The 25,666-nt window shown below is 52.7% G+C and overlaps 1 protein-coding gene across 7 annotated transcripts in view; it reads left to right on the top strand.

Moving 5' to 3' along the window:
* The first annotated feature begins 1,538 nt into the window (after positions 1 to 1,538).
* The window catches only part of RGS12 (regulator of G protein signaling 12), a 119,710-nt gene continuing 95,582 nt past the window's right edge, over positions 1,539 to 25,666 (top strand). For all 7 annotated transcript variants that reach the window (XM_038533173.1, XM_038533172.1, XM_038533171.1 and 4 more), the window contains exon 1: positions 1,539 to 1,599. The gene's annotated coding sequence lies outside the window, so the exon portion shown is untranslated. The remainder of the gene's footprint in view (positions 1,600 to 25,666) is intronic.

Below are 25,666 nucleotides of genomic sequence, written 5' to 3'. Positions count from 1 at the left end.
CAAGGCAGCTCTCTGGGGTCTCATTTATTCATTCATTCATTCATTCATTCATTCATTCATTCATGAGAGACACACAGAGAGAGGCAGAGACACAGGCAGAGAGAGAAGCAGGCCCCACACAGGGAGCCCCATGTGGGACTCGATCCCAAGACTCCAGGATCACGCCCTGAGCCAAAGGCAGACGCTTAACAGCTGAGCCACCCAGGTGTCCCTGGGGTCTCTTTTAGAAGGCACTAATGTCACTCGTGGAGGCTCTACCCTTATGACCTCATCACCTCCCAAAGGGCCCACCTCCTGACACCCCAGCATCAGGGGTTAGACCATAGAAGAATCACCCTTGCTATCATCCTGGGAGCACTGGAGGGAATAGAGAACATCTGAGTTTTCTGGTTTTCCCTTGCGGGGGTAGGTGGTAGCGTGATGCTGCTGCATTTGTCATGAGGAGTTAACAGGCAGTGCAAGTGGCTCCAGCGAGGTCTGGGAGCTGGCCATGTGACTACTGCAAGTCAGGGCCCAACTAGTCAGGAGGCCTGCACTTGATTTTTTTCCACACTTATATCACATAGCAAATGCCCATGGGACTGTTGCCCCAAAGTACTCTAGCTGGTCACTGTGACTACAGGGAAAGTAATTTCCAAGGAAATAGTGATTGCTGAGGAGGAAGACAATGGGAGGCAGGGAGAGAGCTAACCCTGGAGGGTTCTCTGTCCCGCCTGGGCAGGAGGGGAGGGGATCTACAGGGAGCAGGGTGATGCCTGCCTGGCTCTTGCACCTGTTGGGAGGACTAGGGGGTGACAGTCCTCTGCGGGGGACAGCACACTTCTCATAGCTCTCCTCTCTTAAAAATAAAGTGATTTCCGGGTGGGAGGCGGTCTAGATGCACATCAAGGTCTTCAGAGGGTGTGGATCCCTGATGCTAGGCGGCTTGCGCGGGGCGGAGGAAGGGTCAGCTCACTTTTTATGGGACCGGGGCTGGAGGGGAATCTGGGTCGGGGAGACCGGAGGGGACCCGAGGTGGGGGGACCCAGGGGCGGGAGTGTCGGGAGGGACCGGGGCGGGGGCGCAGGAAGAGCCCCAGGACGGGAGGGCATCAGGACTGGGAGAAAGGAGGGGACCGGAGGTGGCGATCTGCAAGGACCCCGCGGCTGCCGCGCACCCCCTCCTCAGCCCTGGCAGCGGAAGTCCGGTCGCCGGTCGGGGAGGCCCCGCCCCTTCACGTCCGCCTCGCGGGCCCCCGGACAAGGGCCCGCCCTGCATCCCATTCGGCCCTCTTCCCCTGGCAGCCCCGAGCCTCGGCCTTGGAGGCCCCGCCCCCGGCGGCTCGGCCCCGCCCCGAGGCCCCGCCCACAGGCCGAGAACTTGGGCGGGATCCCGAGCCCCGCCCCCCGAGGCCCCGCCCCCCCGAGGCCCCGCCCCTCCGAGGCCCCCGCCCACAGGCCGAGAACTTCGGCGGGATCCCGAGCCCCGCCCACGCCCGAGGCCCCGCCCCCGAGGCCCCGCCCCCTCCCGGGCGGCGGCGGCGGCGGCGGCGGCGGCGGCGGCTGAGCGAGCGTTGCGCGCGCGGGCTGAGGCGAGCGAGGCCGGCGGAGCGAGCGGCCGGTAGGTTGCGGGCCTGGCGCAGGGCCGCCCCGCCTCCGTTTCTTTCTTCTGCGGGCGCGCGCTCGCCCTCCGCGGCCCAGCCGCCGGCCCCGCCCAGCGCGGGAGGGCCTGGGGGCGTCCTGCCGGCGTGGGGCTGGCCTGGGCCCCCGCGCCCCCGGGCCGCCCGCCCTGCCGCCGGCCGCTCTCCTTTTGTTCCCGGGCCCTCGGCGGGGACGCGGCGGGGGAGCCTGGGCCGTGGGGTCGCCGCGGGGCCGGCCGCTCCTCGGCGGGACCCGAGGGCCCGGGTCGGGGTGGGGGGCGCAGGGGCCGGGAGCCGGGGCCTACGGTGCCCGCCGCGCCCCCGGGGCCCGGGTTGGAGCCGGGGCGCCCGGGCCCGAGTCGGCTCGGGGTCTCGGGTTTCCTGGCGGCCCCCGGCCGGCGGCGCATTGTTTGCGCGGAGCTGTCTCCGGAGACCCCAACTCCCGCGATTAACTGCGGCAACGTCAGCGCCGCGCGGTGCGGCTTCCCGGCCCAGCCTGTGCTGCCACTCGGGGGTCCTGGGCTGTGGGGTGCGGACCGGGCGGCCCAGAGTTGTGCGGTCGAGACGGAGTCCAGAGTTGGGAGGTGCAGACAGGGCGGCCCAGCCTTGTGTAAACAGAGTGGCCCAGAGTTGTGGGGTGTAGACAGGGCGGCCTAGAGTTGTGGGGTGTAGACAGCAGCCCAGAGTTAGGTGCAGACAGAGCCCCAGAGTCATGGGGTACAGACAGGGCAGCCCAGACTTGTGGGGTGTAGACAGGGCGGCCTAGAGTTGTGGGGTGCAGACAGAGTGGCCCAGAGTCATCTTGTGTAGACAGTGGCTCAGAGTTGTGGGGTGTAGACAGGGCGGCCCAGAGTTGTGGGGTATAGACTGAGTCCCAGAGTTGTGGGGTGCAGACAGCAGCCCAGAGTTGGGAGGTATAAACAGAGTGGCCCAGAGTTGTGGAGTGTAGACAGGGCGGCCCAGAATTGTGGGGTATAGACTGAGTCTCAGAGCTGTGGGGTGTAGACAGAGTGGCCCAGAGTCATCTTGTGTAGACAGTGGCTCAGAGTTGTGGGGTATAGACAGGGTGGCCCAGAGTTGTGAGGTGCAGATGGGGTCCCAGAGTTGTGGGGTGTAGATGAGCCCCAGAATTGTGGGGTGTGGGTGTAGCCAAGCAGCAGCCCAGAGTTGTGGAGTGTGGACAGAGTGCTCCAGAATTGTGGGGTGTAGGTAGAGAGCAGCCCCGGAGTTATGCGGTATAGACAGAGGTCCCTTGTGTGCCTTGCCTGCCTGGCACCTGCCCGGCCGCTCACCTGGGATGTGCCCTACCTGCTCCGTGCCTCGGTGGCTCGTGGTGGAGTGGCTTGGGAATGGTGCCTGCCAGGGGGCCGCTGGGCGCTCCATGAGTCTGTGATTGAAGTGTGTGGTGGGAGGGGGTCCCCGCAGGAGGGCGTGGTGCGGAGAGGAGGGGTGCAGCCAGGCGAGGCATGGTGGGGAGGGGTCCTGGAGTCTAGAACATGCAGCCGGGGACAGCGAGGAGTAGGAGAATGTGGCCACGGTATTACTTTAGAGACATAATTGTCATTGTGAGCAATTTCATAAAAATGCCACCTCACCCAGTAGGTTTGAGGACCAGAGACCATGGCTCGAGGGCCTGCACAGGCCCTGGGCTGGAGGGACGCTCCTCAGGCGGGTGGCCCACTGCTTGGCTGACTGGCGACAAGGGACACCCACCCCCCCCACCGACCGCTGGGACGGGTGGGGCAGGGGAGGCCACGGTGGCTGGAGGGAAGGCCATGGACTGGGGCTGGATATGTGGAGCGACTGCAGTGGCCCTGTCGTGGGGCGGGGTGGAGGCACTGACCAGGCCTGCGTGGCAGTGAGGAGGTGGCTGTGGGCTGGTGGCCCTGGGGTCAAGGACAGGCCTTGTCCCCTTTTTCCAGAATGGGGTCGGCTGAGGGGGATGTGGCCAGGCAGAGAGGGGCGGAGGGGGCACAGGGGGCTTGGGCTGGGCTCTGGGTTAGGGTGAGGCTGTGAGGGAGTGGGTTTCAAGGTTGGGGGGGGGTCAAGGCTGTGGGAGGTCGTGGGGGATGGAAGTGCCGGCTGGCTTCCATGGGAGATCCCTCCAGGTGGCCCAGAGTTGGCTCTGCTGCTACTGTCTTCTGTCGCCCTCTGTGCCTGTGCCTAAAGCCAAGCAAAACAGGGTGCAGGGCAGGCAGTGTGTCAGGGCTTCACAGGCTGTGGGCAGGTGGGCGCAGCAAGGGCCTGCCTCATACCTTTTACACCTTGCACCTTCCTGGACTTGGGTGGAATTCCTGGAAACATTAGACTTCCTAATTAGCGCTTGAAAGACTTTCTCGTGGCTGCTGCAACAAGTGACTGCAAACTTAGTGGCTGAAGCCATGGAAATGAATTCCCTTGCTGTTCTGGAGGCCAGAAGGCAGTGGGGGTGTCCCTGGGCTGACACCCAGGTGGTACCTCAGCAGGAGGGAGCCCACCCCCAGCCCTTCCAGCTTCCCAGGGCTCCCACCCACCGTGGCCTGGCTCCCCTGCTCCCTCTGCCTCCTTCCTGCAAGGACACCTGGGATTGCACTCAGATGGGGAGGGAGGGGGCTTTCTCCCATCACGGGGTCCTGAACATAGTCACAACTCCCAAGTCCCTGTTACCTATCTCGAGTGACATCCATCCATGGTCCAGGGAACTAGGACCTGAGCCTTAGGAGCCCACTCTCTAGCCCTCCACCATGCTTCTGACTCCATTTTTGGGAGGCCTGCTTCTTCCCTCCCCATGTGGAGGAGCAGCCACATCCTTTCCCTTCCTCCTTGGCCCGAGAGAGAAGATAAGCCTTGCTTGGGGTCCGAGGCTGGTAAATGACTTGTTTTTACTTTTTGGGGGTTGGTGGTCCCCAGCTCCCTTGACCATCTGATAAAAATTGTAGTCTCTCTTTAGAAGCGTACTCTATACACATGCACACACAGTTTTACTGTAGACGAACTTTACCCATGATTGTTGGTCCCCCCTTTCTGAGGTTCACCCGGTTCATGGGTGCGTGTGCTCCAGGCAGACAGCTGTTGCATTAGAGCATTCCCAGTGCAGTTTGTCCTTTCTGGTTGTCTTCCCTCTTCCATTCAGGGGCTTTGCTGTCCCCAACCCTGCAGTCATGGTGATCCCTAATGTCTGTCCTTCCCCATCTTTTTTCTTATTCGCACAGTCATTTATAGATGGACAAGCACACAGTCACCACCCCCCACAGACACACACACACTCACAGGCACAGACACACACACAGCCTCCCCCAGACAAACAGACACATAGACATGCCACCTACACACAGACACCCACAGACACAACCATCGACAGACATGGACATACACACACACACCATTGCTACTTATTTTCTCCTACATCTTGTTGTCCCTTAACTGTGGCCATGGTCTGCCTTCTAGAACCCTGGGTGGAGAGCCAAGCCCACTCATGAAAAAATCAAGCAGCAGATCTTGTCCTGCCTGCTTCTTGGCATCCCCCAGAGGCACTCGTCGTGAGCTTGCTGTGCTCCCTGGTGCTCACTGCTGCTCAGGCTGCTGTTCTCATGTATATGTTGTAGACATTCTCTTTTGGTTTCTGTCAGAGGTAAAGAAGCTTTGTCTCTCCCCACTGCCCTGCCCCTTTCCCCTCCATTTCCCACCGTTTTGGTGACACCTGTGGTCACTGCTTACCATTCTGACTCCAGGTTTGGTCTCTTACTCAGGACACTCATGCATAGTGCTTTCCCTCTCAGCCCTGTCACCCACCTATGAAAGGGCTCTCTGCCTTACACTCAGCGTGCGTCCCACCGCGTCCCTGTTGTGGCGGTGCTTGTCGTTGGGGGACTTTTCTCCTGGAGTCCTCCATCCTGCCCCAGGCTCTGCTGGTCCAGGGGAGCCCCACACCCAGCTGCTGCACAGCTTCCCTCTGCTGCTCTCCCTCTGTATTGGTCGCTGTACTCTGGAACCCTCTCTCTAACTGGGTTCGCTCCTTGTTTTGTTGAAGGACGTACTCTGGATGATTAAGAAGCAGTATGTAGATATTACTTATTTTTTTTAAAAGATTTTCTCAGAGAGAGAGAGGGGTAGAGACACAGGTAGAGGGAGAAACAGGCTCTATGCAGGGAGCCCGACGTGGGACTTGATCCTAGGGCTCCAGGATCAGGCCCTGGGCTGAAAACAGCACTAAACTGCTGAGCCACCCAGTGTGCCCTAGGTATTCTTTTCTAAAAAGATTTTATTGAGGTAGACCCCCCACTGAGCATGGAGCCTGACATGGGGCTTGAACCCTTGACCCCTAGACCACGACCTGAGCCGAAACCAAGGATTAGACGCTCAAGTCACAGCCTCCTGGACGTCCCAATGTAGATATTACTTCTGTCTTTGATTTTGAAGCTATCTTTACTCATTGGTAACTTTTAGTTTAGCTGGGTATAGAATACTGAAATGCTGAAAAGTATTATCTCAGAATTTTGAAGATGTTGCTTCACTGTTTTTGGTTTCCAGTATGGGTGCCATTGTGATTTCAGTTCTCTGTCAGTGATCTGGCCCCAGGAAGCTCACAGGAGCTTCCTTTGCTGCCCTATGCTCTCAAGTAGCCCGTGATGGTGCTTGCGTTCATCGTTGTGCTGGGCACATGCTGGGACCCTTCAGCCTAAGGACTGATGTTTTGTATTACTCCTGAGAGAATTTCTTGCCTTAAGTCTTGTAGTTTCTGGAACTCCTGTTATTTGGAGTTTGGGCCTCCTGGCTGACCTGCTAATCCCCTGATCTCTTGTTGATCTCAGAGATGTTTGCTCAGCTCTTGGGAGATTGCTTTGCATTGTCTTCCAGCTCTTCCTTTAATTGTTTCATTTCCGTTATCCTTTTCATTTCTCAAGAGTTCTTTTTTTATTTTCCTTTTTTTAAAAAAAGATTTATTTATTTGAGAGAGAGAAAGAGTGTGTGTGTGGGAAGGAGGGGCAGAGGGAGAGGGAGAGAGTCTTAAGCAGACTCTGTGCTGAGCAGGAAGCCCGACGTGGGGCTCAATCTCATGGCCCTGAGGTCTCAACCTGAGCTGGATGCTTAGCTGACTGTACCACCTAGGTATCAATTTCCCTTTTCTTTTTATTTATTTATTTATTTTTATTTATTTATTTTAAGATTTTATTTATTTATTCATGGGAGTCACAGAGAGAGAGAGGCAGAGACACAGACAGAGGGAGAAGCAGGCTCCATGCAGGGAGCCCGACATGGGATTCGATCCTGGGTCTACCAGGATCAGGCCCTGGGCTGAAGGCGGCGCTAAACCGCTGAGCCACCCGGGCTGCCCTCCCTTTTCTTTTTAAAAAATATCTCATTCTTCATTTAGAGATGCAAGATCTTATTTTTTTAGAAGGTAATAAACATACTTTGTGTTGTTATTCTGTTCCCTTATTTTCCACCCCCATGTATTTTTCATGAGACTATATCCTCCAGGAGACCAGGATTTTTTTTCCCTAGTATTATTCATGGCTGCTTTCAAACACCTAAAATTATGCCTGTCATGTAGAAGAAACACTTGGTAGTATTCATATCTCTTGTATTATTTCTTATGTTTGGGTGGTAGAGATTTGGGTTGTTCTAACAGTTGCTGAGAAGAGTTTTTAAAATCTCCAACAGTGACTGGATTTGTCGATCTCTACCTTTAGTTCTTTCAGGTTTGGTTCATGTGTTCGAATCTGTTATTAAGTTTGCACATATTTGTGATGGTGATTCTACTGATGAATGGGGCTTTGGTCTTGAAGTCCGATATATTTTTTCAGAGAAGGGGGAGGGGCAGAGGGAGAGAGAATCTCAAGCAGTTTCCAGGACCCTGAGATCATGACCTGAACTGAAATCAAGCCTGGGTGGCTTAACCGACTGAGCCACCCAGGTGCCTTTGAAGTCTGATATTCAGATAGCCCTTCCAGCTTTCTCACATTTATTGTTTCCATGGCATAGCTCTTCTGTTCTTTTATACTGAACCTGTTTGTGTTCTTATATTCAAAATCAGCTTCTTACAAAGCATATGGTTGGGTCCTGCTCATTTATCCAGTCTGATAGTTTCTGCTTGTGAATGTGAACATTTTGTCCATTTACATTTTTTATTTTTTTTAAAGGTTTTATTTTTTTATTTAGGAGAGACACAGAGAGAGACAGAGACATAGGCAGAGGGAGAAGCAGTCTCCCTGTGGGTAGCCTGATATGGGACTCAATCTCAGGACCCTGGGATCAGCCCTGAGCCAAAAGCAGATGCTCAACCACTGAGTCACCTAGGTGTCCCTACAGTTTTTAGTTTTTAAGTATCCCCCAAATTGAAGACTTTTTAAAATTAACTAATAAATAATAAACACAAATTTTTCCAAAGCAGCTTGGGGGGGCATAAATAATATTTGGAATACTGTTGTTCTTTAAGATTTTAAAATTTATTTTGAGAGAGAGAGAGAGAGAGGGAACATGAACAGGGTGTGGTGGGGGACAGAGGGGGAGGGAGACTCCTTCCCACTGAGTGAGGAGTCTGACGCAAGACTCGATCCCAAGACCTGGAGATCATGACCTGAGCCGAAGGCAGACACATCACCGACTGAGCCCCCCAAGTGCCTCTATTTGGAATACTCTAAAGTGGTGTTCCTTATGGAACAGACTTGAATAGACACAGAGCAAACAGGACACAGTGAGTCCCTAGTGCCTATGGTTGGGCTTAGCAGCTGTCTACAACCTGCTCCATCTCTGCCTCGGCCACACTCACTCCTGTTTCCTAGCTCTTCCTTTCTATTTTGCTGGAGTACCAACATAGCAGATTGATGTCTACCACTGGGTTTTCTCTTCTACCTTTTTTAAAAAAGATATTTATTTGAGAGAGAGTGTGTGCAGAGGGGGAGGGGCAGCGGGAAAGGAAGAGGGAGACTCTCAAACAGACTCTGTGCTGAGTGTGGAGCCCAGTGCAGGGCTCTATCCCACGACCTGAGGTCACGACCTGAACTGAAATTAAGAGTCGGACACTTAACTGACTGAGCCACCCAAGCACCCCTCTATTCTACTTTTGTTTTTTGCTGTTCTTGAGTTTTCCCTTTTCTGTCTTGTTTTGGATTAATTGAATATATGTATATGTGTACACACATACATGAATGTGTGTACAGTTATGTATGTGATATATACATGTATATGTACTATACATACACATGTAGTTTTTAGTTTCCCTTCTTAATTCCTCTATTGGTTTTTTTAGCTGTATCTCTTTGCCTTATCTTTAGTGGTCCAAAATATGTACAGTAGTCCCCCTTATCTGGAGAGGATATGGATATGTTCTAAGACTCCCAGTGGATGCCTTAAACCACAGATAGTACTGCATCCCATCTAGACTATGGCTTTTCATATACTTACATACCTGAGATAAAGTTTAATTTACAAATTAGAGATTAACAAGAATAACTAATAATAAGCTAGAATGAGTGTAAGGACGCAGTAATAAAAGTTGTGTGAATGTGGTCTCTCTCTCAAAATGTACTGCCCTCACCCTTTTGTGATGATGTGAGATGATAAAAGAGCCTTAAAGTAGTGTTAGGTGAAAGGGTGCTTCTAGAGCTGGGCTGGCTGTGAAGAGATGCAAGTGGGACCGCTGTATCTTAACCAACTGCATTCTGTTTAAGTTTGTTTGGTAACACTTGACATAAAATGTAATGATTTTGTAATAGTAAGTCCATTGACTCCCCCTTTGAGCTCTTGTTGTCATTGGCATTACAGTTATATATATTATAAACCACACAACCCAGGGTTATTTTTGTGTTTAAAAGTTATGTATTTTAAAGAAATTAAGAGTGAAAAACCAATATTTTAAAATATTTACCTATATACTCACCATTTCTGATGTGCTTCATTCCTTCTTGCAGATTTGAGTTTCCATCTGGTATCATTCCTCTTCAGCCAGAAACACTTCCTTTAGCATTTCTTGCTAAATTCTCCCAGTTCTCATTGATCTGTAATGTCTTCATTTTACTTCAGTTTTAAAGGATCTTTTTGCTGATGTAGAATTCCAGGTTGCCAGTGTCTTTCCAGCACTCTGACTACGTTATCCCAGTGTCTTCTGGCTGCTGTTGTTTGTATGAGACTCTGTCCTAGCTGCGGTGTCCCTGTGTGTCAGGTGGTGATGCTGACACATCACCTTTACAGCTCTACAGCTCTTGTGTTTGTCTCTGAGCATTTCTGACTGATGTCTGATGTGTAGGAGGGCTTTGTATGCACCCTGCCAGGCTTTGTTGAACTTCTTGGATTATATAAATTTGTAATTTTTCACCAGGTTTGGGGAAAATTTGCTATATCCTCAGATATTTTTCTCCTTTGTTTGTTCTCTCTTTCCGGTATTCCTATTACATTTATGGTTGACATTTGATACTGTCCCACAGGGCATTTAGGCTCTGTCCATTTTAAAAATCATTTTTGTCTATTTTCATATTGGATAATTTCTATTCGTCTGTCTTCAAGTTAGTACACCCTTTCTTCTTCCAGTTGTCTGGTGAGTTTTCAAATTTCAGTTACTGTAGTTTTTATTTCTAGAATTTCCTCTTGCTTCTTTAAAAAAAAATTTTTTTTTTTGATGTTTTCAAGTAAGCTTGACACCCAGTGTGGGGCCTGAACTCACAACCCTGAGATCAAGACATGTGCTGTACTGCCTGAGCCAGCCAGGGGCCTGCTTCTTTCTTATAGTTTCTGTTTCTTTCCTGAGATGTGCCATCTGTTTATTATGATCATATTTTCCATAAAATTCTGAATACATCATATTAGCTGCCTTAAGTTCTTATCTGCTAATTTCACGCCCTGGGCTATCTCAGGATCAATTTCTGTTGACCCCTTTTTCTCTTGACTGTGGGGCACATCTTCCTGTTTCTTTGAACATTTAGTAATAATCATGTGCTGGACATTGTGGATGGTCCACTGTGGTGATTCTCTTTTCTGGAGAATTATGATTTTTTTCTGGAAGTTCATTTGTCTGGACTTAAACTGAGATCTCTGCTGTAATCTCTGCTTGGAGCACCTGGGCTGCTCCTTCTGTTGCTTGGAGGCACTTAGGGGATGTCTAGCTCAGGGGCTGGCTGAGAGCCTGGGCAGTTTACAAACACATCTCAGGGCTTTCTCTCTTCCAAGCTACCTCCTTTCTGAGATACTGAGATGTCTCCCTCACTTTCCAGCTGTACCCAACCTTCATTCTCTGACTCAAAGGTAGGAGGCTTGTGGCTTTCTGCTGGAGTTCCAAGCCATTTGTACGAACCCATGTCTTACCCAGGGCGACTGTTCTTCTAGGGGATATTCTCCTCTAGTTTCTGCCTGCTTTTTTTTTTTTTTTTTTAAGATTTTATTTATTCATGGAGACACAGGGAGAGAGAGGCAGAGACATAGGCAGAGGGAGAAACAGGCTCCATACAGGGAGCCCAATGTGGGACTTGATCCTGGGACTCCAGGATCATGCCCTGGGCCGAAGGCAGGCACTAAACTGCTGAGCCACCCAGGCGTCCTTCTGCCTGCTTTTCATAGTTCTCCAAAACCTTCACATAGTTGGTTTTTGTGTCTTGTACCCAGTTGGAACTGGATTTAGCAGCATAGGAGAACACGTGAGTATTTTTACTTCACTGATAGACCTCTTCACACTTTGATTAATAGCCAGGCCTTGATCTTTGGGGCTTACTTGTTTCTCATCTGGAGAATCAAGGTAATCAGGAGGGAACCCCTCTAGTCTAAAAGAAAGTTTTCTTTAACATAAACACTGGATATTATAAAGCCCTTCTAGGTGTTTACCTGATACTTTTTTTAGATCAGTAAAGGAGTTTGATGAATACGGTGGCAGTAGAGCCTGTCCATTGTTCATTGTGTTCCTGTGATGTGAGCCACTTAGGGATAAGTATCAGGGGTGGTTCTTCTCTGACCTCTCAGAGGCTGACAACCCCTGAGCCTGGCATGAGTTTGCTAGGCCTGGGCTCCATCTGAGGGCCAGGAGGAGAGATACAGACCATGTTCTTCACTCCAGCCCCACTGTCTGGTTAGACTTTGGGCTTTTTTGGGTACAGTGTGTGTCAGGTAAGGTTAAGAATAAGGCTGCTGTGAGCATTAATTAGGATGGTGTGTGTGACATGGTGGAACTGTGTCTTACACATATGACTTTGTGACCACTAGCGATGGTGCTAGTGATGTCACATCTAGGTTTGTAGTGTCATTTATATGAGTATATGTGCCCTGGGAGGTATCCAGGTAGGTAGCTCAGACCTTTGCAGAGCACATCTTTTTTTTTTTTTTTTTTTTTTATTCATGAGAGACGGGGGGGGGGGGGGGGGGGGCAGAGACATAGGCAGAGGGAGAGGCAGGCTCCCAGCAGGGAGCCCAATGTGGGACCCAATCCTGGGACTCCAGGATCACGCCCTGAGCCAAAGGCAGATGCTCAACCACTGAGCCACTCAGGTGTCCCTTTTTCTTTCTTTTTTTAAAAGACTTTATCTATTAGAGAGAGAGAGAAAGTACACAAGAGAGAAAGGGCAGAGGGAGAGGGAGAAGCTGCTTCTCCTTGCTCGTAGGGAGCCTGATGCGGGCCTGGACCCCAGGACCATGAGATCATAACCTGAGCCGAAGGCAGGCAGTTAACCTACTGAGCCCCCCAGGCTCCCCTGCAGAGCACATCTCTATCAAGCAGCTAGCTTGTGGCAGGCTGTGAGCTCTGTGGCTCCTCCTAAATGTAGTCCAGAGGAGCCAAGCCTAGGACACATTTTCCCCAGGTGGTACTTGGGCAGAGTAACATGCCCAGACCATCCCGCTCACCAGAGCCCTGTATCCCTAGTTGCCTGGAGTCCAGCCAGAAGGATGGTTCTGTGGAGAATTTAACGGCCAGTTGGCTTCCTCACTATGAAGTTGGGGTGGTTGGGCCCCAGGAAGAGGAGGGCCCTGGGCCCAGCCCTGTGTTCATTTCCTGTGGCCCTTGTCACAAAGCACCATAGATGGGGGGACTTAAAATAGCAGAAATTTATTCTCTTACAGTTCTGAAGGCCAGAAGTCCAAATTAAGTGTGGGCAGGGCTGCACTCCCTCCTAGGCTCTAGGGAAGGATCCTTCCTCCCTCTTCCAGCTGCTGGGACTACTGGCAGTTATGGGCCATGGCTGCACCGCCCTGTCTCTGCCTCCATCTTCACGTGACCTGTCCCCTGTCTCCATTGGATCTGCCCTCTACCTCCCTTTCATAAGGACACTTGGGATGGCATCTGGGGCCCATTCAGACCATCTAAGACCATCCAGGACCATCTTCTGTCCCAGAATCCTTCACTTAAGCCCATCTGCAAAGACCCTGTTTCCAAAGGAGGCCACATTTCTGGGGCCTGCAGATTAGGGTCTGATGTCTTTGGGGCCACCATTCAGCTCATGACAGCCTGCCTGGACCCGGGAGGTGAGGAGCCATGTGGGGCCACCAGGGGTTGGGGCCTCTTGCTCATATGACCTCTGGCCACCCCTCCTCTATTGCTTCCAAATGGTGTCTGCCCTCAGTTTCCCCGTGGGCAGGGTTGAGGCTTGTAGCTTCTCCTTCATACTGTCTGCACTGAAGTGGGCACAGGGACTTGGTGTGTTTGCACACTCTCTTATCTTCCTGGGAGTAACTGAGAAAGGCATGCAGAGCAGAAAGATTTCTTTCAGCCTTAATGAGAGAGCCAGACAAAGGGCAGTGTAAGACTCCTCTGCCTGTCCCTCTTGAATCCTGTAGGCAATGACCAAATTTGTACGTGGGTAGGAGAATGTCGCGTGGGAGGCCTGACATAAGGCCATTTGTTGCCAAGGAAAATTGTTCTGTCTTTCTAGGCATTTGGGGGTGAGGCAGGAGGCAGGCTGGGGCCGGGGATTGAGTGAGGTGTGGGGGGTCAGGCAGGGAGATAGACACAGGGCTCAGCCTGTCCCCTGTCTGTGGGCGGCCACTGCCCACTTGGCCTAGGGGAGCTGCTGTGTGGGGCTGGGGGAGCTGCGAGGGAGGTAGAGGTGACATTCCGGGGGTGGGGGGTGGGGCGGTAATGGGAGCCAGCGAGGATCCAGCAAGGAGAGCTGAGGGATACTGAGTCAGGGACTGTGAGGGCCACGGCCTCCTCTGTCCCTTCTGTTAGACTTATCAGACAACACAGGCTGCTCAGTATTTGGGACACACTTAGACTAAAAGTCAGCCATCTATTATCTGAAATTCAAATACATTTATTTATTTATTTATGATTTTATTTATTTATTCATGAGAGACACAGAGAGGCAGAGACACAGGCAGAGGGAGAAGCAGGCTCCATGCAGGAAGCCCGATATGGGACTCAATCCTGGGACTCCAGGATCACGCCCTGGGCTGAAGGCAGGCTCCAAACCACTGACCCACCCAGGGATCCCCTGAAATTCAAATTTAACTGGGTGTCCTGTTTACATGCCAGACCTGACAGCTCTATAGCCCCGTGATGCCCAGGTGACAGCCACAGACAGAATCAAGTAGAAGGAGGAAGGGAAAGTCAGATAATAACGGGAGGGAAAATTGAGATGGTTTAATCTCCAGTCCTTCCAGATAATTGAGCTAGAATTGATTACTGGAATCAAAAATAGCCCCACAGTTCCATCAGCTACAGAGCAAGCCAGGAGCTGGTAGCTGGAGGGGGTGGGCACCTGCCCTCTGAATCCTCTGGACTCGGTCCTGGTGGTGACGGCCAGGTGGGAGTGAGCCATGGCTGTGGGCCCTTGTCTGAGCCCCTCAGAAAGGCCTGGAAGGTGGTATGGTGCCTGGGCAGACAGCGGTGTGGCTGGAGTGTGAGGCCCACTGGTCTGCAGATAGCTGGGGGGGAGGTGGGGATTGGAGGAGCTAGTGGGTCAGAACTGAACCAAGGAGCCATGGAGGGATGGGCAGAGGGCACGCTAGGGGAAGAGTGATTCCCCAAGGGGGTCAAGGCTGGGTGCCCCCACCCCGTGTGTCCCCCAGACCTTCCATGACTGGTGGACTTGATGAGCTGTGCTGTCCCCCCGGGGTTGGCTAGCACTAGAGGCCGGGGCCACCCCTGGTCACTGTTCACAGTTGTCTACTTGATGCTGCTGTAGAAGCCACTCAACAGCCATTGAGTGAGTGAATGAGCAAATGGATGAATGAGGCACAGGGAAATCGTGGGTGGTGAGGACAGGCCTGTCTGAGGTGGATGTGGAGGCTGGGGCAGGCCTCAACAGGCAGGCTGGAGGCTAAGGCTGGATCCCGAGAGAAGTGGGGGAGTGTTACAGGCCTGGGTTCGAGTCGAGCCTGAGGGAAGGTGAGGGCAGGTGTAGGTGGGAAAGGTGGCGTCAGGGAGAGCAGGAGGCTCTGCGGGAGCGGGAGCGGGGCTCCGCGCTGCCCAGGGAGGCTGCACAGGAGTAGGGGTGACAGCCAGCTGTTGCGGGGTGCCGGCGGGCCACCCGCCAGCCTCTCCCCTCTCTGCCTTGCCCTTTGCTGTGATCCCCTCTGCCAGCTCCCACCTGGCCCTCTGGCTGCCTTCCTTCTCCAGAGCTTCTTTCCTTAATAGAGAGCTTCCCTAACTTCCTTCTGGTGTAGAAAATGTTCTTAATGTGATGTAAATAAAAGAAGTTACATTAGAATGCACCTACCTCAGTAGCTTTGTTCAGCCCAGCACTACAGAGAGTCCTGCAAAATGAGGGGGGAGAGCCTGTGGGTCAGGCCGGTGACCCGCCCAAGTGCCTGTGAGGGATGCCGGTTGTGGGTGTGGACAGTGTGGACCCGGGGTCACAGCACAGGTGTCTGTGTGGCCTGGGGCTGCAGGTGCTCTGTCCCATTCACTGTGCATTGTGTGAGCCCAGCCAGTATTAAAGAATGCATTTTTCTAATCATCAGAGGTCTTGCATGTTTATCTCTTTGAGATGAGAGAGCGTAGGACATTTCCTTCTCCTAGTTGGTTAGCCTACAGATTTTGTTTGGTCTGAACTTTATATCCCAGAAGATTAGATTCACTCAGAAAGATACATTAATATTTTTTGAACCAGTAAAATGGACCTTTGTAATTTAAATGATAGTTTCGTGCCAGATCTCCACCTTGTCCCTCACATGCTAGGAGGAGGGCAAGTGCTGGGTTAGAGGCACCCTGGAGCCAGGCTCGGACTGTAGGTGGGACTCCGGGAACTGGAGGGACACACCTGTGCCGCGGGGCCCTAGCCGGTTCCCACAGGCCCTTGGTTCCCACAGGCCCTTGTGTCCGGAGGGCCTCGGGCACTTGCAGCCAAGGGTCTCCCTCTGCCGCTGAGCTGTGGCCGTAGCTGGGAAGGCAGGGAGGCCGAGGGGAGGCCGAGGGCTGAGTGGCATCTGTCTGGCCATCCATTGGCTCAGTGCCTTGAAAATGCACTGGTGTCATGTTCTCCTGAGGGAGGAAGCTAGGCAAGTTTAGAGCTCGCATTTCAAGCCGTAAGTGGTAAGGATGGCATAACTACTTCTCCAGCTGTGTATCAGTACTTTCAGAATACCATCTCCTTTTCACAGGATCAGACTGTAGTCATTGTACATATGTTTTTCTACTGTGTTTGAAGAGATGAAACCTTCAGGTTGCCAGTCCTTAGTTTCCTTTTTATTTCTTTCTCTTCTTTCCTCATTACTTATAGTTGCCCTAGTTCCTGTTTCCAAGAGTACCTTTACTGTTGTTGGAGTGTGTTCTCAGCTCCCCTGCTGATCACGCAGCAGCTCTGTTAGGGGCTTGTTTTTCCTGCCCCAGCCTGGAGTCTGGAGCCCAGAGCTCAAAATCTGGAGCTGAGAGTCTGGAGCCCGGAGCCCAGAGCCTGGAGCCTGGTGCTTGGAGTCTGGAGCCTGGAGCCCGGAGCCCACCGGGAGGGCAGATGGGAATGCCCTGTTAGTACCGAGCCCGATACTTGCTTCTGTGGCTTGATCTCTTGGTTTCTTTGGACTTGAAGTGTTAAACCTCAAGAACTGACATTAAGAAAAGCCCCTGCAAAACCTTTGCATAATCACAAAATGCTGACCCGGAACATTGTATATTTTGTGCTCTTCTGTTCAGCCTATTATAAATTATTCAACAACCATGCACATGAATGATCTCAGTGGCTGCTGACTTGCCTCCTAAGCTTAGGTTAGTGTTCACATTTGGGAGATGAAGTATCATGGAATTGAGCTAGACTGAGAGCCAGGTACATCATTTTGGTGGGAGAAAAACCTCCCAGGAGGTCTGTTCCTCACATGCTAGGAGAAAATGAGAGGCAGCCAGGTGGTGCTGAAGAGCTCACACTGGACTTGGTCAGCTGAGTCTGTGTTCGGCGGTGACCCTGGGCAGTGCACCTGTGCCTTGCGCCCTCCTTAGAGGGATGGGATTGTCATGGTTAGCTGTGAGGTCACAGTGTTTCAGTGGCCATCCAGTGTAGGCACTGTTCTTAGCCAGTTTGTTCCATTCTGTAGTCAGTTTCTCTCAAGTGTGTGCAGTCAGATTTCCTGAATCACCCATTGCAGAACTTCCAGTTCAAGGTGATAGTGCTTCCACTGACGCAGTTTTCTTGACAACTTTGTGGGCCTCCTGTGAATCACATTGCTGTTTACTCCATCGGACGACTTTGAGAGAAGGTTTGTGAGGCTCACCCTTAGGGGGACACTTTGAGAAAGTTAATCACGCATTGCTACCTAGAAATAAATCTAGTGCCGTTTTTTTCTATATTGATAGCAGCAGTGCTAACAAATCAAACGAAAACTTTCATACTTTGTACTATATGGGACATTAGTCACATACTGCTGTGTAACAGATAGTTCCACAAACAGCAGCTTACAACAACCAACATTTATTATCTCTTAGTTTCTTGGATCAGGAATCTGAGGCTTTGTTGAGTCCTCTGTTTCAGGTGTCACCCAAGGTTGTGATCAGGGTGTCGGCCAGGCTACACTGTGATGGATCTGCTTCCAGGCTCACTCACATGGTGGCGGTGGCCTCCGAAGATCTCACAGGTCTGCTGGCAGGCCTCATGATCTTACCAGCTGTTGGCCAGAGACACTGTTGCCATGGGGCTGCTGCTCAACACACCTCACAGCCTGGCAGCTGACTTCCCTCAGGGCAAGTGAGGGAGACAACGAGGACAAAAGCCAGTCTCTTTTTAAATTATCTTGGAAGTGACTTCTTGTTGCTTCTGCCCTGGTTATTAGAAGTGAGGCACTAGGTCCAGCCTGAGGCTCAGGAGGAAGGGCTGCCAAGGGTGGGACAACTGGGAGGGTATCACTGAGTTATATCAGAACATTGATAGGTGTCAGTCTGCTCTACCACTGTCTGGTTTTAGGCCCCAGTGAGTTGTCTCTGCCTCTTTCTTTGGGTCTCTCATGGATGGATAAGTTAAATCTTAAAAAAATTTTTTTTTTAATTTATTTACGAGAGACACAGAGAGAGGGGCAGAGACATAGGCAGGGGGAGAAGCAGGCTGCCTGCGGGGAGCCCGATATGAGACTCTATCCCAGGACTCCGGGATCACGCCCTGAGCCAAAGGCAGATGCTCAACCACTTGGTCATCCAGGCGTCCCCAGATTGTGGCTCCTTGATTCAGCCCCTGGAATGTGCATCCTCTCCATCCTGGGCAAGAGAGGCTAGCTCCCAGCCCCACCTCCCACACCTGAGCACACTGTTGGCACAGACATGGGATGGCCACCGTGGACTCCTGCCCAAGGCGAGGGGGATGGGGTGTGTGGGGGCCTGGCTGCTGTTGGAAATGTCTTGGTTATGTCACCAGGCCTGACTCTGTCTTCAGGGCCTCTGACCCCCACTCTGAGTCATCTTCCATTCTCACGGAAGGCAGCACGTGCTTGCAGGGGGATGGCCTCTCCCCACCAGTGGAGTTTGCATCTTGTGCTGCTTCTCCTGCTTCCAGTTCAAGGTGGTAGTGCTTTCATTGACGCAGTTTTCTTGACAACTTTGTGGGCCTCCTGTGAATCACATTGCTGTTTACTACATGGACGACTTTGAAATGAGCCCTCCTCTGTCTTGGGCTCCTGAAGGGACTGCCATAAGCAGCTCCCTGGAGGAACGGTTTTTCAAGGAGAGGGTTTGTGAGGCTCACCCTTCATCTCCCAGGATCCCAGTCTGCCACTTCACCCCTTTCCTCCCACAGCAGCTTTCACTGACCTCACATGCACCCAGGACTTAGAAAAGCAGAAGGTGAGATGAGGAGGTGGCTTTCGGGAACATCCTCGTGGACAGTGGGGTGCTGGCAGGAGGTGAGACAGTGGTGACGGGAGTTCAGAGAAGGGGTGAGGGGAGGAGGTGCAGCCGAGCTCTGCTGGGGAGATGTGCCAGAGGTGCGCAGCTGGGGCAGGAGCGGTGACCTTGGAGAGTCCTCATTGCCATGTCTGTGCCCTTCTGTGCTGTTTGCACTCGTGTTGTGGGACCTGTGTTGTGCGACTGGGTTTCATTCAGTGGGCTTTCTGTGTGGTGTTACTGGAAACATAGGCTCATCAATCAAGTACTGTCCTCACCTGGAAACTCTTGATGGTTCCCTTCTGTCAATGTAAACAGGGTCAGTCTGCTTGGGATCAGCCTGTAGGGTCCATGTCACCTGAAGGAGCAGAGGGCAGCCCGTGGCCCTGGCTGCCTGACCCCCACACACCCTGATGGCCAACCTGCTTCCCTGTGGCCTGCGACTTTCTTGGGTACAAGGCTGCATCTCATGCTTGGTTACTGGGGCAGTTAGGCTGCCAGCCCTTGTCTGAGGGGTCGGGTTCAGGGGCTCGGGGGTTCAGAGGTGATGGGATCTGGGAACAGGGAATGGGGCAGATCCTAGCTTCACCTGCGGGAACTCAGAAACATGCCAGAGTGGCTTTCTGTCAGTTTTTTTTTTTCTTTTTTTCTTTGAGTAGGTTCCACACCCAGTGTGGAGCCCAACCCCAGGCTTGAACTCACGACCCTGAGATCATGACCTGAGCTGAGATCAAGAGTCAGATGCTTGACCGCTGGAGCACCCCCTGGCACCCCTGTCAGAAACCTGATGTTGGGTTTCTTTCATCCTTTTACTGTTTTCTGAGTTGGTGTTGATCAGAATACTGATTATTGGGCAGGGGTGGCAATGCCCTCTGCTCATCCTGCCCAGCAAGCTCTGCCGTCTGTGGTGGGCAGCATGCTGTGACCACTCCCTCTCTCTGCACCTGCAGCCCTTGCTCTGCTGCCATGAAGGCTTGGGGCTCCGGGCAGGCACCCCACTCTTGCCCGGCCCTATTGTGATTCAGGCAAGGTCTCCTGCTTGGAAGCCAGCTAGGGAAGACAGGTGCCCCCACAGCAGCCTGGGGCACCCCACAGTTCATCTGTCTTCCCTGTGGCATCCTTGTTGGGCCAATGGTGGGGCAGGATTGATGTGAGTTTGGAGAGAAAAGGCCACCTTCATTTTTGTACAACAAAGAATTACGTGTAAAATTCATCACACGCTTCTATTAACTTTGATTTTTTTCTCATTACAAGAATCATGTTTGCTCTTTTTAGAAATTTTAGATGCTCTGAACAAAAAATTATTAAAATTCTAATACTTAGAGAAAGGTAAGACTTTCAGCCATGTTTAGTGGCTCAGCAGGTGCTTACTGAATACCTTTTTTTTTTTAAGATTTTATTTATTTATTCATGAGAGATACAGAGAGAGAGAGGCAGAGACACAGGCAGAGGGAGAAGCAGGTTCCATGCAGGGAGCCTGATGTGGGACTTGATCCCAGGTCTCCAGGATCGTGCCCTGGGCTGAAAGCGGTGCTAAACCGCTGAGCCACCCAGGCTGCCCACTGAATACCTTCCTATGCTCCAGTGGGCCCATAGACGTGAACACAGACTGCCTGCATAGCCACACGTCACCCTTGGGCTCACGTTCATGCTCATGAGTCAGGGAGGGGAGCGAGCAGAAGGACCTGGGCCTGTGATGGGCCCTGTGGACAGTAGGTAGTCCAGGAAGGGGCCTTCAAAAGGGAAGAGTGCTGTGAACTTGGTGAACTTGGTGTATGCAGCCAGCACATCCTTGCCCTTAGGGAACCACGCAGGGGGTCCTGTGTTGTCTCCTGGGACTGTGATTTCTCAGATGGGTGGGGGAGGGCCAGCAAGGATGGAAGCGAAGGCCTGGCCCCTGCCCTACTTCTCATGTGTGATTTCATCTGACACAGCCTCAGCCCGTGGCTCTGGGGTCTCTACAATACACATGACCAAGGTCCTCACTTGACCAGGATCACATGAATGGCATAATGGCATGATTGGTCCTCTAAGGTCCAGTTCCACAGTCCAAGAGCCCTGACTAGAGCAACCTGCTAGACTCTGTCTTAGCTACTGGGGGGATAGAAGGCAAGGCTCCCCTTGGACAGGCTCCCCTACTATGTGTTCCCCAGGACAGGCTCTCCAGGATGGGTTCACTTAGGACAGGCTCCCCACAATGGGTTCTCTTGGACAGGCTCCCCTAGGACAAGCTCCCCTACAATGTGTTCCCCAGGACAGGCTTCCCATGATGGGTTCCTCAGGACAGGATCCCAAGAACAGCGTCCCCAGGACAGGCTACCCCAGGACAGGCTCCCCACGATGAGTTCCCCAGGATAGGATCCCGTAGGAGAACATCCCCAGGACAGACTCCCCACGATGAGTTCCCCAGGATAGGATCCCAAAGGAGAGCATCCCCAGGACAGGCTCCCCCAGGACAGGTTCCCCAGGCAGGTCCTGTTGTCTCCATTCTTCCCTCCTCCTAGAGGTGCACTTGCACAGAGGTGCTCCTGGTATTTGTGAGACAGATGCAGACAAACATCAGCTCGCTTCTTTGTATTAACAGAGCTATTTTAGGCCTCTGGTATTCAGGGGAAGACTGCAGAATTCTACACACATGAGGTACCACCTGTCCAGGAGTCCTTTTAAAAGAATTTCCTTCTTTGGTCCCAAAGCCCAAAAAGTCTTTTACAGAGAACATGGGAAATTCTCCTTGCCTCATATATTTGAGGCTTCAGCTCACCCCTCTAGGATGTCTGGGAGCTTGTTTACACGTTGTTGCAGTTTATCAGACTCTTCCTGTTCAGGAGAGCACCAGAGTGCCGCAGATCTTGGAGGGTTGTGCTGGGAACGTGGCCCTTGGTGCATCTGGCTGGCTGGCTGGCTCGGATGAGCACAGTCTGCCTGGGCTGATGTTTATGTGGGGGCAGGCCCACCTTCCCATGGCAGCCCCACACTGGCCTAGAGCTTGCATCATGGGTGAAGAAAAAGAAACACAACCCGGGGAGTCAAACAAATGGTACAAATGAGACTGGTTCCAGATAAGGGGTATCCAGTTGATTCTTTTACTTTTTTTTTAATTTTTAAAATTTTTTTAATTTTTAATTTTTTTGTTTGTTTTAAAGATTTTATTTTATTCATGAGAGACACACAAAGAGAGGCAGAGACACAGGTAGAGGAGGAAGTAGGCTCACCGAGGGGAGCCCAGTGTGGGACTGGATCCCGGAATCTGGGATCATGCCCTGAGCCAAAGGCAGGTGCTCAACCACTGAGCCACCCAGGTGTCCCTTATTTTTTTTTTTTAAAGATTCCATTTATTTATTCATGAGAGACACAGAGACACAGGCAGAGGGAGAAGCAGGCCCCATGCAGGGAGCCTGATGCGGGACTTGATCCCGGGACCCTGGGATCACGCCCTGAGCTGAAGGCAGACGCTCAACCGCTGAGCCACCCAGCTGTCCTGGGTCCATTAATTTTTGGACCACCTAATCCCCAACCAGGTTTTATTGGGCAAACATTGACTACCACTAATAAATCCAGTCAGTTTATCCATCCATCTATCCATCTACCTTCATCCATCCCCATCCATCTCTCCATCCCTCATCCATCCATCCCCCCCCTCCATTCATTCCCCATCCATCCATCCCCCATCTACCTCCAATCTGTCCACCCATGCTCTCCATCCCCACCATCACTGGAGCTGTGTTACTGGGGCTGTGGTAACCCATTGCTTCTGCAGAAACAGCCTGGTTGCAAAGCACTCCCTGAGAATTGGCATGACTGTGGTTTGAGGCGTGTAATTAAACTGCTGTGTTTTTCTTTGTAGGGCTTGAGCAAGTGGCCTGTCCCCTGAGCATGGGAGTGAGGCTGGGGAGTGTCCCCTTTGCTCTGGTGACTGCAGGATCCCTCTGATCTTTCTTCCAGTTTATTTCTCTCAGTCCTTTTCCACTTTTTTCTAACATCAAACAAGGCCAGACATCCCATCAAATGCTAAAAAGTCTGGCTTCAGTCTTAGCTGCCTTCAGGGTTCTCTGAAGAGAATATGTTTTCCGCATGGGGTGCAATTTAAGTCATACAACCCAGATATACCCTACAAATTTGGGGAACCCATTCTGGCTGCCTTCTGTGGGTGGTATAGTGACAGATGAACAGAGAGACTTGTCACCAAATTATCCACATGTTTCTTCCCCTCCATTCCCACTTTTTCCCTTGGCAGCTCCTGGTCAATCCTCTTGGTGGCTTAGCTCTTCTGCACTATTCTCATCTCCTGTTGGCCTTGGGGTTACCCACAGGGGAGGGCTTTGAAGTCTAGAGAGGAAAGGGGTCCTTACCTTGGTCGAGGGAGCTGGCAATGCCATTTTGTGGAGCACAATGGGTGGGGGCCGTGACCACCGGAGGGTCCCCACTGGGTGTGCTGTGCCCCTTGGGTTCCTTGGGAGTCACTCACCAAGCAACAGGTATGCAGATGTGCAGCTGGGGAGTCCTGGGTAGTCAGCCAGCATCCTTGTCCCTGAGCTGTGGGGTCTTTGAAGGAAGGGTCTGTTTCCTCAATTGGCAGCCCTGTTCTGGGCCAAGTCCCACACAAGGTCCCACCTGGTGTCACCATTGAACGGCAGGTAATGTGTGCAGGTGTCAAGCAGTGGTGGGTCAGGTCGGGACCTGTGGGGAGGGCCCTTTAAGGATGAGAGCTCAGTGAGGGTGTGGGTTATTAGTGGCTGTTCATGGCCTGGAACTGGCCTTGGTGAGCCAAGAACCCACCAGTCTGTTCTCTGGCATTTTGGGGACCTGGTGTGTTGGAGAGGGCAGGTCCTAGGTCAGTTTAGTCTGGGGGAGAGCAGGAAACATGTCTTGGACTGGGGAGTGCTTCTCTGAGATCAGGTGGCAGGTTACCAGAATGGATCAGACCAGGTGAGGCCAGGGTGCAAGGATGGTCAGCATGCGTCCTGGTATGTGTGACGGTGTTGGGGCTATGCTGCATCTTCTGCAAATGTCCCCAAGAAGTTGGGGGGAATAGTGCCCAGTGGGTGTTTGGTGCCATGGCAGTGGTGGCTGGAGGTAGCACCCAGACACAACAGCTTTGGGGGAGGATGTGAGGGGTAGGGCCTGCTGGTGGGTGGGTCCTGGTCGGAGAGGGTGGCACGGCACCGCAGGGCTTCTGCAGCAAGAGATCAGGCGGTCAGAGGGACTGTGGAGGTGGCCGGCGCCTGCTGTCTCAGCCCCAGGGCTGCTTCTGCTTCCTCTAAGGACCCCTCTGTGTGGAGGTGGAGAGAGCGGGGTTCAAATCCACTTGTGACACTCAGGAGCTGTGCAGCCTTGACAGGTTGCTTAGCTTCTCAGTGTGTCTGTTTGCTCATCTGCAAAATGGGAGTAATCCTACCTACGTCATAGCAGTGTGGCTTGTGGGCACACATGTTACCACACGTGGAGTCCTGAGAACAGCCCTGGCTCAGGCCAAGTACCAAGTACCAAGTACCAAGTACTGCACACAGCTCCCTGCTGCTAGTGCTTATCTGATATCTGCTTCTGTTCCTGCACTTCCCACTTGTCCTCATGTGCTGGGTGCCCTCTGCCCGGGGTCCTCAGCCTCCCCCTCTACCTCGTTTCCAGGCCCCCTTGTTGTAGCTGCTCTTCCCCGCTTCGGTCTTTTGGCACCTGTGCTCAGCTCAGGGCCTATCATGGTGACCTGGGGCATCATCGTTCCAAAATGCACCCCAGCAAGGAAGGATAGAGGAAGGGGGTGAGCCATGCGGTTGGCAGGAGTGCTAGATGCTGTGCTCCTCTCCTCTCCCTTCTGGGCCGGCAGACTTCTGCCCCTGCTCCTCCTGCTTTCCCTGCTTCCCCTCCTCCCCCTCCTCCCACTCCTGCTTTCCCTGCTCCCCCTGCTCTTCCTGCTCCCCCTGCTCCTCCTGCTCCCCCTCCTCCCTCTGTTCTCCCTGCTCCTGTTGCTCCTCCTGTTCCTCCTCCTGCTCCCGTGCTCCTCCTGCTCCCCCTGCTCCTCCTGCTCCCCCTGCTCCTCATCCTCCTCCCCCTGCTCTCCCTGCTCCTGTTGCTCCTCCTCCTCCTTCCCCTGCCTCCTCCTGCTCTCCCTGCCCCTCCTGCTCCTCCTCCTCTCCCTGCTCCTCTTCCCCCTGCTACTCCTGCTCTCCCTGCTCCCCCTGCAGGGCCCGGAGCACACCACGTGGGGTGGTGGCTCTTTGCCTTATCCTGCCTCTCCCTCCCTGGGGCCTGGGGGCTGCTCAGGGCCCCGTGTGGCTTCTGGGTGTGAGATGCTGCAGGGCACGGAGTAGACACTCACTTGGTGGCTGTGAGTGGAGCAACTCATCAGATAGGACTGTCTTCTGATTTGAACCTCAGAGAGGAGTAGGGAAAGGTCACGGCACCTGAAGTATAGTCCTGGGTCCTGCTGGCCTGAATGACGTAGGTAAAGGAATGACAGTGTCATTTGATCCTGGTAGTGGGCATAGTGGGGGGACCCTTGTGTCCTATTGTCTGTGTTGTGAGGAAGCCGTCGCTTCTTTCTGAGCTGTTCCCTTTTTCTGCGCAATGGGGAGGCCAGCTTGGATGATGTGTCCATTGGCTGGGGCTACAGCAGAACCCTGCATGCTGAGCACCTGAAAGCACACCGAGGTCCAGTGTTTGGCGAGGACACTCCCTGGTTCCAGATAACCGTCTTCTCGAGTCCTCACTGTCTTCACCTGATGGAGAGCGGGGGTGGGGGTGTCCTGCTTTACAGGACAGGAATCTCATCCTGATGGCTCCACCCTCACGATTTCATCTAAACCTCCTCACTTCCCAAGCCTCTCCTCCACACACCTTCACACTGGGGGGTAGCATTT

Source organism: Canis lupus, chromosome 3 (assembly GCF_011100685.1).
Source record: "Canis lupus familiaris isolate Mischka breed German Shepherd chromosome 3, alternate assembly UU_Cfam_GSD_1.0, whole genome shotgun sequence".
NCBI lineage: Eukaryota > Metazoa > Chordata > Mammalia > Carnivora > Canidae > Canis > Canis lupus.
This window is presented reverse-complemented; position numbering and strand designations above follow the sequence as displayed.